We start from the raw sequence: 17,203 nt of genomic DNA, 5'->3' as shown, positions 1-17,203 counted from the left end.
CACGCCGCCTGGCTCATCCCTCTCCAGCTGTGCAAACTTGGGTAAGATGTGGCGATTCTTAGTCCTCTCACAGAAAAAGAGGCACCTACTTTGTAAGTCATCATGAGAAGAGAATTAAATGAGTTACTTCATGAGAGGTGCCTGGAACATTCCATGGTTCTTAGTATGTGTTCAATGTTATTGTCAGGATTTGGCCATGAGGTGACATTTATCTTTGTACCCATTCTGGGTCAGAATTCTACCATGTTTATACTTGTGGGACCTAAACAGTGAATCATTGCCGAGGGGACTCCCCTTGAATGTACGTGTACTTTATCTGGGACTTTGTATTTTAACACCTTTGTTGAGCAGTATTTCATATGCCTATACACGTCGTATTTGGACAGTAGAAAATATTCTGAATCTGGAATCCTGGCTAAGATTGAAATAACAAGATCATTATTGGACATTCAAATCTGAAACTAGGTTTTCTTTAATACGTCATCTCCCATAGTTAAAACAATGTCTATTTTGATATATAGTTGCATTTTCAAAAGTAAATATGAATTATACAGCCCGCACCAGCTTGAACTTAAAAATTTTGCAAGAATTTGATCATTTTGACTTACTTCACTCCCATGAAGATGCTCAATTAATCCTGAGTGTGCAGCAGAGTGACTTGAGACCACCTTTTGGATGACTGGTTACTAGGGACCAGGCAAGGCTACTGTGAAACACACCAGATTTTCCTTTGGAAATGTGTATGTTGATTTTCTTAAGCTGCTTCTGCTTCTGGCACTGGCTTCCCAGCTCCCTGTTGACCAGACCCAACCCTGCTGGGCCTTGTTGTTCCAGGTTTTCTCATTAGCACAACGCAGCTGCCCTCTTTAGCTTGTTCACTGTCTGTTCCTCCTGGGCTGAGGCATAATATTCTCAGTTCCCACAGGTAGCACAGTGTTTTTGCAGAATGCCATTTCTCACTCTCTCTACTAATTCATGTTGGGTTAACAGCTCTCAGGAAGATCTAAAAGCAGCTGTGTTTTTGAGGTGAAACCCCCACAAAACGTCTTACAATCTGATTGCTGTCAGTATCTTTCTGTAAGCTTCCTGGGAAACTCCACTATCCACTGCCTATCATGTCACCTCCAATCCCATCATTGCTGCAACCCCTGTATAAAGTGGAACTTTCTAGAAGGGTTCTCTGGTGCTCAGTCACAGCCAATGAAAGATAGTTCTTGTTGATGGCATGGCCTGAGAGAAGGTGAGATGCTCGGCTCGCTTATCTCATAGGTGTGGCAGCTTTTAGTCACCAGGAAGTTCAGAAATGCTCTTAAAACCTGATGTTTGTAGCCAATTACCTCTTAATAAGACCTTTCAAATTTCTTATTAAGTTTTGGCTAAAAATTAAACATAATTCAAGAGGGTCAAAGTCTACCTCATTGCACACACGTGGATTTTCTTATCATGGATGATGTTGTTCACATTAAAAATTAAAAATATTCTAAATAGTTTTTAAACTCTGATTTCTTTAACTTCATTTCCAACAATTTAATTTTTCATGCCATTCTGCCATTAGTATATTAAGCCTCTAATTATTCAAAATAGTTGGGGCAATTAACTGGCTTAATTAGGTAAAATGTCCCAAACTATCAATCACAATTGAAATATCAGGTATGTGTTATAAATTAATATTGTGGGAAACTGCAGGAAAACAAGATTAGCCATAATTGGACTTCCAAAGCTGAAATACCTTAGTAAATACATTACATGGATAACACTGACAAGTTGTAATTCATCTAATTTCCTTATCAACTCACTTCTCCATGCCTGTGCCATAAATTGGAATTGAAATCAAATAAAACAAACAAACAAACAAAAACGTGGACAAGTTGTAAGTCATAAATGATCTGGGAAGCATTAGAGGGGAGTGGGTATGAATGATGGTGTCCAATTGCAACTAGGAAGGTGGGGTCAGTTATCTCAATTTTTCTGATGAAAAACAATGACGTCATCAGTAACTTTCCCAGGGACCATCAAAAGAGCATCCTGAGGACAGGATGATCTTCCTCCTGGACCCCAGGCAGCTGCCCTAATACCTGCAATCGCTAGGCATGCCTGCTCTGGCTTGGATCTTAAATGCTCCCCAAAGGCCTGTGTGTTAAAGCCTCGGTGCCCAGCTTGGCAATATGGAGAGGCAGTGGACACTACAGAGATGAGGTCTAGGGAGAAGTCTTCTGGTTGTTGGAGGTGGGCCCTGAGGGGGTAGTGTGATCCTCGCCCCTTCCTCTTCCTCTCTTGTTTCCTGGCCATGAGGTGCCATGTTTTAAAAAACACATATTTCTACAGTTATGAGCCAGGGGCTCCCCACCATGATAGGCTGCTTCGCCTCGGGCCAAGAGCAGCAGGGCCGACTGACCACAGACTGATGGCTGTCCACTCAGTTGCTTGGCTGAAATCTTCCCCCTCTCTCTGGCCCCCACCCAAGAATTTGTCACTTATCTGGGTAGTGGCTCCCTCTCCTGCTCCTCCTGGGTCTAACCATGTGGCTTTGGCAGAGCTGTGGGCTTCTCCTTGACCCCTATCCCTGGACCACAGCTGCAGCATCTGCAAGGACTTATGACTGAAGTAGGACAAGGAGAAGCCAGACCCTGGCCTCACACGTGTCCTTGTTTCTGGCCAGCCAAGGAAGCTAGCTGCACAGAGAGGGAGCGGAGCCCATGTGCAGGGAGATTTCTGGCCCGTCAAGGCTGCTCCCAGTGATCCTTGAGTCCAGCTGCAGCTATGGCCTTGTGCCTTTGACTATCCAACCTTTCCTTTTAGATTCTGAGGCTGTTAAATTTCTTTTAATACTGAGTTTGCCTGATTTGGGTTTCTGATAGTTGAAACTAAAAATGCCTGATGTATGCAAGATTAATTGGTCAGGTAAGATGTCAGCAGTTTATTATTAAATTGCACCTGGAGATGCATTCCTGCTGTATTTGAGCTGAAAAATGGAGCTAGGGATTAGCAGGTGAGAGGGGTCTGAGCACTCTAGGGAGCAGCGTTGTGTGTCTCCTGTGGTGCATTCTGAGGAAAGTTACACATGCCAGAGACACTCGGCCTCTCTACCTGTACAGGTGCATGTTCTCGCTGACCAGAGCCATTCCTGCTCCAGATGCCATGCAGCTCACCTGCCTCTGCACACGTTTCCTAGTGTAATAACATCCTTTTCCACTTAGACCTGGTTTAAAATGTATATTTGATAATATACCACAGTGAATCTCCACATCATGTATAACCACAAGACTGGGATCCTAATTAGAATAAGATTTACTCCGTGTATCTATAAATATGTCAAATATACTCTACTGTCATGTATAACTAAAAAGAAGGAATACTTTTTTTTTTTTTTTTTAGAAAAATCACATACTCTATGTTTCCGTTGAATAAGTTTCAAAAGCAGTTGGAACAATCATGATAGATGCTCAGCTAGTGATCACCATGAGGGAGAAGGATGTGCTAGAAACTGAAAGATGAGGGGGATCAAATGTGCCACCTTAAAAATGCCAGTTTAGCAGAAGGATGGCTTAGGAAGCACAGGGTAAACTCTCCGGTCTCCCCCATTTGCCTAAAAGCAGGCTTGGATTTCTCTTTGTAAAGGTGACATTCTTTCCATTGATAAAGATGTTCCCTTCTCCTATGTAAGGAAGAGTGTGATTTACCTGCACAACCATCCCAATAAGCAAACCTCATCGACCATACATTTCCCAGTCACCTTTTCACAACTTACCACCCCCAGGAGCCCACCTCCTCTTCTTTTGTTTAGTCATATTGAAGCCAGAATGAAAAGAGGCAGTCAGTATAGGTAGGTACATGGGGTCAGATCCTATCAGGGAGGCCAACCTGGGTCTGGGAAGTTGGAAAGAGATTGAAATGATAATGCCTTCAGAGTCCTTCCTCCACACTAATCAAGGTGACCTGCCCCTGCTCTGACCTGTTGCTAAGGTAACCTGTCCCAGGGATTGTCCCTCGGGGAGTTGTTAGTTATGCCCCCTTCCTGCTTGGCCCCTCCAGCCCATATGCTTCTCCCCTTTTGGCCATCTCACCTGAGCATCTCCTGGGCTTAGTCAAGCATGCAGGAGGGAGAGAGATAAGGGGAAGAGAGCAGGAGAGCTAAGGAAGCCTAGGACATACAAAAAAGGCAGAAGACCCTCACTTCTGGGGACACCAGGATACCAGCTACGGCCCCCTTCTCCCTCCCAGAAGAAGTCTATGTTACCCCTTTTTAAATGAATCCTGCTTTATATGCTTGCCTTGGCGTGCTTCTCTAATGTTATACTTCAACATCTGAGGAAGCAGGACTCGTCACCCGTAACTGGAGGTATCACATTGCCACAATTTATCCACTGTGTTAAGATGGCACATAAGACTCAAATTCCAGTCACCCTCCGAGTTGCCCATTGTGTTAGTTCATCCACGCTGCTATAACAGAATTCCATAGACTGGTAATCTATGAACAACAGAAATGTAGTGCTCACATTCTGGGGGCTGGGAAGTCCAATGTCAATACACTGCCAGATTCGGTGCTAGTGAAGGACTTCTCTTCATAGATGACACCATCTAGGTGCCCTCACATAGACGAAGGAGCAAGACAGATCCCTTCAACCGCTTTTATAGTGGCACTAATCTCATTCATAAGGGCAGAGCCCTAATAACTTGATCAAGTCCTCAAAGGCCCATCTCTTAGAACTTTCACATTGGAATTGGGTTCCAACATATGAATTCTGGAAGAAACCAGAGCTCCCACCACAGCACTCATCACTGATTCTTTTCCCGTGGGCATGGACATTGCACATGTAAATAAGCTCTGTGTTTTAATTCTGTTAATCTGTCTTTTGTTGATCTAATTAGCATGTCCCACATACAGAAGACAATAGAGGAAAAGTGTCATCTGCCTCTGTACAAGAGCCACAGAAGGGTTTCTAGGGTGCTTAATGATCTGGAGTTTTGCTCTGGGAGGTGAATACACAGGGTGCTCATTTAGGGAAAATTCACCGAGCCTTATGCATATGACTTTATGAGTGGTTCACTCCAATAAAAGCACAGTGGAAACATGAAAGAAAAATATCAGAAACTTCCAGTTAGGAAGAAGCACTAGTGGAGACAGGGAGCAAAAAGGCACCCTCCGTACCAGAAATAGTGAGGATGGTTTGACCAAAGCCAAAGATTTTAACTTGCATTATTACCACAGGAAAAAAAAAACATTCAGGGCTCCTTAAAAATTATTTCATTTTCCTGATAAGAAATTGCCTGGACGAAGCCCTACTGAGGAGATCTGTGAACAATTTTTGGCTTATTTTCTGAATAACACGAACAGCACAGAAATAAGGATGTAGAAATACACCTATGATTCGCATTTCTGTATCCTTTATCCACAAGCTTTACATGTTTGAATCCTTCCCTTGGGAACTTGAGGGATGTAAATAGGAGATAAGATTTCCGTTGTCTAATATCAGAAACTTCTGTATAATAGAGGCAAAAATGTTGTATTACGGTTAAGATAAAGCAATCATTTTCTAATGGTGACATTTTAAGTTTCAATAAGCTAGAATGGGGTTTGGGAGACAAGGTGGTTGAAGAGCCCTCTGTAGTAAATGGATGTGCCTAGAATTCAGCAAAACTGTAAAAAAAATGTGTACTTTTGGCATTTACCAATTATGGAATGCAATTTAAAATGAATTGATTCATTTCTGAGAGAAGACATTAAACTTGCCTCTTTTAAACAGCTCACATAGAAGTCGTCTCAGGATGTACTGAATCTTTTTTCCTGGTATGTGAGTTCACCGTGACTGTCTTTTCAGACCCTACTACATCAATTAAGCCATGTAAGAGCATGTATGAATCAAGTTTGACTTGACCATAGCCATCTTGGTTGTGACTGCCATGACTGTCCCAGAGTGACCCTCATCAGTTTTTTCTGGCGCTTCCCAGCAAATTATAATAGACAAAACTTCTGCAGTGGTTCTGTTGCAGGAAACAGACTGGTTGAGAAGCAGCAAGCAGCCCTCGGAGAGAACTCCAAACTTTATTTTACACTGTTGGGCCCAAAGGAGATCAGACTCCAAATTCTGAGTGCTCTTCACTAGGTTTTCGCAACATTTATAAGCTATCTTGGGACCGGGGCTGTAGCTCAGTGGTAAAGCACTTGCCTGGCATGTGTGAGGCACTGGGTTTAATTTTAGCACCACATGTAAACACATAAAGATCCAATCCTATTTTTTAAAAATAAGCTATATAGTGTCATAAGTTTTCTAGTCTAAATGGGTTTCTAGCTGGAAGCATGTTTACAGAAGCAGATTGTGATAAAGGGAAGGACTGGCTCCACTTACAAGGCCTTAGATAAATCTCTAGCCTTGGGTGCAGTCTCCACAGAGAGGAGTAGTTAGATTCCCAGGGGAAGTCAGTTACTAGGAAGGGGTGAAAAACGCTACCATCCAGGCACTAATTCTCATGACAGTATTCTTACTTCCAGGCCCGGGTTTGTCACCCATTACCGTGGCACTCCACATCTGGTCATTGGCTCCAGGGACGTGCCTGGACCTCTGATAACCTTAAGATAAACCAGGTACATTCCAGCCAGGATGCAGTCACTTTTGTCCTAACCCATGAACATGCCTCTCCTTCTCACCCAAATTGAAAAGATCCAAGAAGTCCTGCTGTTGCTGCCCAGGGCCATGCTTCCATTGATAATTTCCTCCATAAATCACACCCTGTGCAATCCTGATCTGTTGTCCTCTCTCTCCTGGCACCTTGGGGCCAGTCCTTACATACTGTGACCTGGGGGCTCCAGAAGGGAGCAGGAAAGAATCTGCAACTCCAACCCATTCCTTTTTCTAAGAACTCAAATTAAGAACTCGTTCCCTCAGCAGTGTGTGGGGTCCACAAGGGGAGTGTGGCCCATTTAAGAATGGTCTGTCCTGAGTGGGAGTGAGTGATCAGTGAATTTTTGACATGATTCTGTTGCTCAGGAGAGAAATCTCCTTTTGGGAACCCTTTTCCATTGCATGTTACTTAACTGCTCAATTATTGAAAACTAGAGATCTCCCGACACACCAATTTGCTTTCACAAGTGCCTTGTATTCTTGGATGTGTTTTCTTATGTTTTCAAATGAGCTGCCTACTTTCCCTTTAAGCTGAGGGGTAACCTAGATGACTGTCCTGAGTGTCCTGGGATCACCTGCCTCTTAAGTTCCCACAGAAACAGGTCTTGAGGAAGTGCCTGGTGTAAGGACGGTTTCCACAGGGCGCCTTGCTCCTTCCCTGAGCACTATCTGAACCGCTCCCCAGGCTGCAGTGGCTGCAGGGCTCAGCGCCACTCTGAGACACCCCACCGCAGGCCCTAGCCCTCCTCACCCCCATCTCTCCACGCCAGAGGGGCCATTTTCCAGCTCGGGTTGCTGTACCAAAAATACTACTCCCAGACTTTCTCTAGCATTGACCGGTTAGAAGAGTGTTCACCGTGATCTTACACACGTGTGGGGGCCATGAAAGGTATGCTTTATGCAACTTTATTCACACCAATCCTGTCACTCAGGTGAAGGTCACAGGTGCGGAGGCATGGAGTAGTGGCCAGGCTTACACCTTCCAGGCCGGGCAGGGCCTGGGTCTGATCCCAGGGCTCGTTGACCCCCCAGCTCCTCTGTCGCCAACTCCATCTGTGCCGTGGAGGCCCACAGAGGGGTGTCCCTTTCTGGAACTTGCCAGAGAGACCATCACCACATCTGGCTTAAACATCAGGGACTTACTCTCTCACAGCTCTGAGAGCAGACGTCTGAGAACAGGTGTGGGCAGAGTGGTCTCCTTCCAGGTCAGCGGGGAGACTCTGTCCCAGCCTCTCCTCTAGTTCCTGGGGGCTGCTGGCCATCCTTGGTGCCCTTGGCTGGTGCCCTAATTGAAATGTTGGGGGCTTATAAACCTCTTTTTTTGGGACTTAATTATATTAAAATGGAAAATAAGCACATGAAATTCAAAATTGAAGGAAAAAAATGTTCTAGGAACAAAGATTCTGTCTTTAGAGGAATAAGGATTCCATTTTTACCTTGGGATGTGAAACGTAAAATTCTTCAGTCTGCCTTCTAACCGTTGGTTGCATGACCAGAATTCTATTCTCCAGTAGCCCAGGGTGTCTCCTTTTTGCTTTCATTGAGATGTCTGTCAAATCATTAGAGAAGTAAGCTCAGTCTTCATGGATTTGTCTCAATGTGGATGGTCTAAAGCTGAGCTTTGACCAGGAAATTCATTTTCACTGACAGAAAAGCTTAATGATGTAAATGCAATTTCAAAAGTATCTTTAAGTGCTGAAGGGATGAATTGAATGTTTTAGTCTGTTTAAATTTGTTAGAGCATTTTTTAATAATTGGTGTGTCATCTACTGATCTTCTGATGTGTGATGTGTACATTAACTCAGGGCCCTAACACTCTCCTGGACTATTTTACGATTATCACTGATGTATATTTGATAGACATTACTTATCAGGATTTTCAGGGCTTTATATTAGCCCTTGTCCCAGATTTGTTCATTCAGCACTTTCCAAACCAAGCTCTTCTGTGACTGCCTGTCTCCGTTATCCCTAAAACATTGGAGTCATTTGTAAATCTACATTTACCTCAGCTCTCTCATCACTCAGACATCACCTGTGGAGGGCACACCTGCTCTGTGGGGCACACCTGCTCTGTGAGGACACACCTGCTCTGTTGGGGACACACCTGCTCTGTGAGGGCACACCTGCTCTGTGAGGGCACACTTGATCTGTGAGGACACACCTGCTCTGTGGGGGCACACCTGCTCTGTGAGGACACACCTGCTCTGTGGGGGACACACCTGCTCTGTGGGGCACACCTGCTCTGTGAGGACACACCTGCTCTGTAGGGGACACACCTGCTCTGTGAGGGCACACCTGCTCTGTGAGGGCACACCTGCTCTGTGAGGGCACACCTGCTCTGTGAGAGCACACCTGCTCTGTGGGGGACACACCTGCTCTGTGAGGGACACACCTGCTCTGTGGGGGACACACCTGCTCTGTGAGGACACACCTGATCTGTGAGGACACACCTGCTCTGTTGGGGACACACCTGCTCTGTGAGGGCACACCTGCTCTGTGAGGACACACCTGCTCTGTGAGGGCACACCTGCTCTGTGAGAGCACACCTGCTCTGTGGGGGACACACCTGCTCTGTGAGGGACACACCTGCTCTGTGGGGGACACACCTGCTCTGTGAGGACACACCTGATCTGTGAGGACACACCTGCTCTGTGAGGGACACACCTGCTCTGTGAGGGCACACCTGCTCTGTGGGGGACACACCTGCTCTCTGGGAGACACACCTGATCTGTGAGGACACACCTGCTCTGTGAGGGCCTCTGGTTGGTAAACACCAGCTGTTCTGCAGATGTCCCTCCTGATGAACTTCACAGCAGCAGAAGGGCCTATATTCTATACTCTCTTTCAGCAACACTGAGCCCAATCTAATCATTGCTTCCTAGTGAGGAAGTCATCCAGAACAAGGAAACACCATCATTTACTTCCTGTTTTCACACTGACTGGCTCATGACCTCTGCTCATAGCATTAATTTGTCCCTAAATCCGCCAGCTCCCTAAACTTCCTACTACGTTTTGCCACTGCTGAGCTCAGACACTACCACACTGCTGATAGCCTCCTGTGATTGGCACACATAGGAGCATTTGCAGTAAAGTCGCCCTCTGCCACCTCCAGCTGAGACTATCACGTGCACACGTGGAAGCTAGTGGCTGGGTCCACACTTCTTGCAGACATATTACTAAATTCAGGAGTCTATGTTATAATAAAAATTGCTATGATTTTTAAACCCACTAGCAGAGTATACAGCCCACCCATATCTTACACCATCCCTGTGAGGATTAATGATAACAAGCTCTACTTGTTTATGCCAAATTGTCTAAAATCACAGCGACAAACTTATCCCAAAGTCATGGAGCACTGGCAGTGGTACCATTTGGGCCCAAACACTGTGAATTCCCACAGGAACCGCAGCCCCAATGGTTGCGCATGTATTGCTCTTTTGTATTGCTAATTTCATTCTGTCTCACAAACCCAAACTCTGAACAAACTCACAACTGAACTGTATTTTAGCTCATGAAGTACAAAGAGCATGTCCTTCAGTAGTGACATGATGACAGTGGCTAGCCAGGACTCCCATGGCCCTGGGGTCAGGAACTATGGCAGGGGGCACTTCCTGGTTGCTGGTTGGTGCGTGAACACTGGCTGAGGGCAACCCAGTGCTTCCAAGTTGTCTTCCATGTCCTGCTGTCCTGTGCCCTGGTTTATAATCCTGGGAATCTCCTGGCAGAGAGGACTGAACTCCTCCTGGGGCCCCTGGGGTCACCTGAGTGCTCCTCTGAGCTGGTTAATTTTTAGCTCAATGCCCAGGGCAGAGGTAAGTGGCACAAAGGGAAGTGTCCAGGTCTTTGGACTGGCAGGAATTTCTGCTTTTCATTCTTCCCTCTTGACTTTAGTGACCCTTTTAGCTCTCATCATGCAGAACAGAGGCAACATGCCCCCTTCAGAAGTTGGAGACCCTGGGGCAGGGCATTCCAGGCCTTTTTAGGTCATGCTGGCTTCTCATCCCATGAGGCAGGTCCTGTGGAGAGAATATATGAAAAAAAAAAAAAAACCCTCAAATTAAAAAATATTTTTAAAAGGTTTTTAAATAATTTTTAAGTTTCTTATGGGGAAAAGCATTTTGGAGGTGTTTCTTAGTGCCATTAGATCTTCAGGAACCCCCTTTTCTTTCTTCTTTGGTAGATCCAATGGTGAACACAATGTGCCCTTTGGGAGTGTGGAAATGATTTCACGCTTTCTACATCCCATGTAAGAAACAGGTTGAGACCAGATAGTCTGCCTGACTTTCCATATTAACACATGTCTCTTTATATACTGGTCAATATTGCATGCACTTAGCTGAACCCCCTCCTTCCCCAAAGAGCCCCTCCTTTGCCTGTGCATAGGTCGTTGCTGACACTCATTATGGATTAGTCTGTGTGCTTCCAATTCACCTATTGTTGAAGACAAGAGTTGGGTCTTCCTCAATTTTGTGTTCTCACTGTGTAGCACAGGCTTGGAAAATGCAGGCTGTAAGAGTTAGACATTCGTTGATGCAGAGAGGTTATGTAAATAATTTGTTCCTAAATATTTAATTGGACTAACTAGGGGACCTTGAAATTTAGACAAATATTATATAAAATGAGTCTTAAAGAAATAAATGTCTTTGAAATTATATCTAAAGAAACAGTTGTGTGTAAAGTGCCCCTACAATGTAAATGATTACAACTTATTGTCTGAATCTCATTTTGGTGGTGGCAGTGGCCCCTAGTGGCTTGAGGCTTAGAGTGTCAATGTTCTGGAAACAACCTTTCTCTCAGGATGGCTGAGATGGAGCAGGCACATCAGCTTCCAAACAGGTAAAACAGTGGCAAAAGAAAAATGTGTAAAGCAACAACAGTGGAACGGACTCACGGGTGCCTTAGCTTTTCACTCGGGATCCTTACTACTGCCCGTCCATTTAGAAATGAAAAAGATCACCAAGACTGGGGGTGCGACAAAGGCGAGCTATGGCTCCCTCTTTTGACCAAACACAGCAGTGTGCTGCCCTGCTTTGGGGTGTTGGACGAAGCAGTGGGAGACAGAACGATTCTGCTTTCTTGGTCTTCCCTGGGCCCGTGGGAAACCTAAAGCTCTGTGTGTTTCAGGATATCGAGAACCGTGAACATTTTGGCTCCATTCCCATTTTGGTAATATGGAAACTTTTTATTATTTTAAGCAGTTTATGAACCTGGATTTGGGACAGCTGTTTGCATACCTAAATTCACTTAAAAGGCGCTCAGCAGTGGGTGACTTTCCCTCAGTGAGCGGCCGGTGAGGTACTCACTGTGTACATACAATTTAAGAGGTGCTTAAAACTCAGTTATCAAGATAACATTTTTATAAAACATTTTTAAAAATAAAAATTAACACCAATTGTACATGATAAGCAAAATATCGATCCTTGAAGTAAGGGCAGGGTCAGCAGCTCTGGTTTCCTGTTTGCCCTCATCTCCCACTGGCAGGGCACCGCCCAGTCTTCTCTGTGGGTTCTTGGGGTGGCCCAGCCTCTGAGCTGGGCACCTGGGTTTCACTGCTTACTTGGTGCCTGACTCATGGGAAACCTCATGGCTTACCTCCTGTCACTGTGAGTCCTTAACACTGAAGAACCACTCCTGGCAGGGACAGACGAGGCAGGAGGGAGAGGACAGTTCACAGTGTGAGGAACTCAGTCGTTGTTGTTGGTCCTACAACCTGGAAGACGGGGGATTCACCTACAACCTAAAGATCCTAGGAAACAGACCCTTCCCGAGAGCTGACAGAACAGGGTACAGCCCTGCCCACACCTTGGTTTAGCTTGATAGGACCCGTGTTGGACTTCTGACCTATGAATCTGCAAGGTGATACATTTGCATTGTTTAAGCCTCTAAGTTTGTGGTCATTTTATGGCAGCCAAAGAAAATCAATATAGCTGCCAGATGTAGTGGATGGGCAGTGCTCAGAGTGTGTGTCATCTGTGGTTTGCCAATGTCACTCCGCCCCTCGGGGAGGGAAATGATCTATCCATCTAGCCAGCTAGGGATCACCTAGCTCTACCTCTCACCCCTATTAGAATGCTGTACCTCATTTCCATATTCAGGAAGTTGCTGCGATTGTTAGGTCTTCTTTGTTAGAACTAGTCATTCTGACAGATGGAAATCTGTCAGAATGTTTTTTATAAATATAAAAATGCCCATCTTTGGTATTAACAAAATTGTAATAAAATATATAAAAGTTCTTAGTGATAGCTGTCCACAATGGGAATGGTACCCCTGGTGTGGATGCCTGTGGTGCACACAGTGGAAGCCACCAAGTCCTGCAGTCCTGCTGTGACCGTACTGACCCTTGCTAGAGAAGGTGCTAGACTCAGGGTAATTGCCTTCCACTCAAATGCCTTCCCCACAGAATGTGCAGTTTCCCCCAGGATGGAGACAGATTCTTCTCATCTGTCTGTTCCTGGCTGAGGCCAAAGCCTGGTGTAAGGTGAGGACTCAAAGCTTGTGGAATGAATGAATGGAAGGAGTTTTTATACTGTAACTTCACTCAAGAGAGCTTCACTTCCTTGTTGGCAGATGCCCTTTATAGTTATTTGCACCATTGTTTTGGATAGTGGCGTTTAACTTTTTAGTTGGCTCTGATTTCTGGGGTGTTTTCTATAGATTTGGTGGTTGAATTGAAACTATAGTTTTAAAAAAACTACTTGAGGAAGATAATCACACAATGATAGTTTTTGAATGACTTCTTATAACTCATGCTTTGTGTTAGTGCATATTTCTTTGTTTTAGATGTTAAAGGTGTGTGTGTGCGCGTGCATGCGCATATGGGCATAGGTGTGTGTGACACAAAGAAAGGGACAAAATTTTTTTTGCAGGTGTGTGCTGAAATTATTGTTGGAGCAATTGGAAGAGTCCCCAGAGGATGGAGGCTCTTGTGAAACAGATTGGAATTGGATAGAGTCTTATTTTTAGATGCAATGAGGGTGATCAATCTGGCTGAAGGTATGGTTTCTGGGTGAAGAAGACAGCATTCTTCCAAAGAGTGGGAGAAGGTGTAAGGATGTAAGGCTCAATTGTAGCCAACTCTGAGATGATATTGTGGAAAGTTAGACATTTAGAATAAAAGGAGTTTGAAATTTTAGAACTATGGGCTGAAGTGTTGAGATTTGACTTTGAGAGGTAATTTAGAACCACGGCAGATTTCTGAGTGGGAGAATAACATACTCAGAAGGGAAAATAAGTAAGTGGTTTATATGTCAGAATGGGGAAGTCTTAATAAATTTTATATTTAATTCCAATCTTATTGAAAGTGTCCAACTCCTAAGGATTCATAAATAATGACTAGGAATTAGAGAGTACTCTTGAAGATGAATCTCTCTTTGTGGGAAACTCTTCAGATACAGATGCTGTTAGTCAGCCTTTTTTGTCATGTGACCAAAACACCAGCCAAGAACAACCTAGAGAAGAAGAAGTTTGTTTTGGCTTACGGTTTCTAATACAGTCCATGGCTGGCTGACTCCATTGCTGCGGCCCTGAAGTGAGGGCGAACGCCACGGCGGCGGGCTTCTCAAAGCTGCTCAGCTCAGTACAGCCAGAATGAGAGGGGAGAATGAGTCAGGGATAAGATACAGTCTAAGGGCATTCTCTGGTGCCCATTTCTCTAGCTATCCCAACTGTAGCTACTCTGACACTCTGTGATGTGCTTAAACTCTTAGATGGAGTGATCCACTGTTGGTTACAGCCCCTGAGAGCCGAGTCCTTGTCTAACAGCCTACCTCCCGACCTTGCTGCCTCGAGGACCTTGATTTCAACACAGAGCTTTGGGGGACGTCCCGATCCACACCACCACAGGTGAACATGGGAGCCGCCCTTGCAGGGTGGAGCAGCCTTCCGCAGAGAATGAAGAGGGAGGTGTTGGCTCGCTGGAGACCGTACCTGCTGAGTCAGGGTGGCACCCACTTGAGCTGTCCCTTCTAAAAGCCAACTAGGGGCTCCTCACAGAGGACTGGGAGGCCAGCTGCACTTTGGTAGAGCAAACTCTTGCCAGGTATCTGTACTGGTGATCAGGACACTGCAGCTGTTACTCAAAGTTGTTACTCAAAGAATTCTGCCCAAGAATTTTAATATTCCCCAGGAGGAGTGTGATTCTGTTAATTGCTTCGACTTTCTTCATGAGTTTAGGTGTAGAGCAATGATTTGATTCACACAATTCTCTCTTTGGATGCTGTGTGGAAACAGAGAGGAGAAGAAAGGGGTAGAGGTTAGCAGGCTGGGCAGGAAAAGGGCAGTGGCAGTTTGGCCAGAGAAGTTACGGTGGAGACCAGAGAGGGTCTGACTTTTGGAAGGCAAAGCTGGTAAAACTTGTTGAAAAGTCAGGTCCAAGATGCCACTCACCCAGGCAAGGAAGGCCTGAGTATGGGATTTTTTGAGTACCAAAAATTAACTGTTTTGTTTTGCACATATTAAAATTAAAGATGTCCCTTAAATATCCAAGTGCAGATTTCAGAGAATCTGTTGCTAGAGACAACCTCAGTGCTGAAGATAAACAAGAGTCAGATTTGGACCAAAAGAGAGCAGCTGAGGAGCAAGTGAAGACAAGAGAGAAGGTATGGACTAGGGCACAGGTGGCCCATCAGGTAAAGGTAACAGAAGAGATGAGCCAGCAGAGCCTATGATGAACGGCAGCAGAGAGGACCAGGGGGCCTGTGAAAATAGCATCGTGGAAGATGAGAGAAGATGGGGCTCCACACACTGCCACGGCCCTCATGGCTGCAGGTGGATGTGGTCAAGTTTGCTGAAGGCAGGCAAGACGACTGGAGCCGCCTATCCTGTAGGAGAAAATGGAATGGAGAAGATTCAGAAGATATTCAGGCCAGATTAGGGGCACATGTGAGTATTTTTTTTTAATTATTATAACCTTTTTTTTGGTATGCCTGAAGAATCTTATAATGAAATAATTTGAAGACAAAAAACGCATTGCTTATTTAAAATTATTTTCATTTTGTGAAATTCTGAGGGTATAAATTAATCTAAATATATGATATGAATTTTTACATCAATGAAAAGTCAAGATGAGGAACAGAGGGACAGGGACAGCAGGAGGGGATGGGGGAACAGGGAAAGGGTCAAAGTGGACAGAGGGAGAGGGACAGCAGGAGGGCATGTGGAAGAGCAGTTATTGCCAACTCTGGGAGCAGAGAGGTGTCAGGGTCCAGGAGGCCTCGGATGATCCAAACAAAGTAAGTGTGCAACGCGAAGCTGCTGGGCCGGGAAACGGCGTGTTATCCAGGATGTCGATGCTCACGTTGCAGTGGGGAGCACCATGAGGGTGGTCCAGCCACCCAGACCTCCTCCCTAAGGCCCTGCCTGTAACCTAAAGCCACCGCCCTGTGACCTTCCCTGGGTACCTCCTCACTCTGCACCCTGAGTTTCTCATTTGTAAAGTCAAGGTAATAATGGCACCAGCATGGCCTATTTTTAAAAATATGCTGAGACAATTAACAAAACTTAAGTTACTTATTAAATATTCAGTATATGCCCATTATTGTTGCAGAATAAAACAGAACCATTTGGCTACCTAGCAGAATCTTATCTTAGGGAATTTTAAAAATCATTTAACAAAACCTGATACCAATCTGCCATGGGGACACAGACCTGCCAAAGTTTGTTGTTTCACAGTGGCTCTAAGTGGCTGTAATCACATCCAAGCCTCAAAATGTCCAGATTACAGCATTTACTATCCCACAGAGGAGGCTCACACTCCCTCCTTTCCCAGCTCGTCCTGGTTTTCAGGGGCTGACACGACCGTAAGCCACGCCTGGGCTCCCCAGAACTTCCTAAAACTCTGTAGTGGGCAGAGGTAAGCCACTCAGTTCCAGGCACCAAGGACACTGCCAGGTAAGGGAAGAGGTCCACCTTTCTGTGTCATCACAGAATCAATGTCACACCTCTGTAAGATTATTTATATAATCACAGTATATAAATCATAACTAAATTTAATGAAGGCCATTCTTTTGTAAAATAAACTAAGATGAAATCTTCGATGAGGAGAGGAATCCTGAGTTGCAAATCTTCTTGGCACATTTGTATTTCTTCAGAGAAGAACGGTAAGTAAGAAGAAAATAAGGTGAAGTCAATTGCCCTCTTCAAGTCGGCCAGCTGTCTACCCCCCAGAAGAGGGATTTCTTCTCATTCTTCTGAGAATCAAGGCTCATTTACTTAAAGGCATGAGCTAAAGAGTAATGAGGCAAGCTGAAAGAGTCTTCCCAGTATGCCTAGAGAAATGTGACACACCATCATGTCTGAGGCCTTGTAAAAATCGAAAGCCATTTCCTTCATTGAAAGACAGGAGCAGCGAAGCCTGCCTCAAATGTGGCTTTCCAGACACCAAGGAAAGGACTCGGCTGCGCTCAGTTGCTAAGGCAGATGGAGCCTTGTGTGGTAGCCTCCCAGTGGCAGAGCTGGAGGGGATCTGGAGCCTCCACTGGGATGGCTGGAGGGGCAGGGAGGACAGGATGAGGTCTACACAGAGCGACTTGAAAACTGAGGGGTCTGGCTACCAACATCTGGGCAGGGGACCACCCTAGCCCCTG

General features: G+C 45.2%; 1 long non-coding RNA gene across 3 annotated transcripts in view; it reads left to right on the top strand.

Moving 5' to 3' along the window:
• Window positions 1-17,203, top strand: part of LOC125617854 — a 55,658-nt gene that overhangs the window by 19,870 nt on the left and 18,585 nt on the right. For 2 of the 3 annotated variants that reach the window (XR_007348950.1, XR_007348952.1), the window contains exon 2: window positions 14,327-15,500. This is a non-coding gene — a long non-coding RNA (uncharacterized LOC125617854). The remainder of the gene's footprint in view (window positions 1-14,326; window positions 15,501-17,203) is intronic. The other variant, XR_007348951.1, reaches the window with a different exon arrangement.

This window comes from Marmota marmota, unplaced genomic scaffold (genome assembly GCF_001458135.2).
Source record: "Marmota marmota marmota unplaced genomic scaffold, marMar, whole genome shotgun sequence".
NCBI classification, from domain to species: domain Eukaryota; kingdom Metazoa; phylum Chordata; class Mammalia; order Rodentia; family Sciuridae; genus Marmota; species Marmota marmota.
This window is presented reverse-complemented; position numbering and strand designations above follow the sequence as displayed.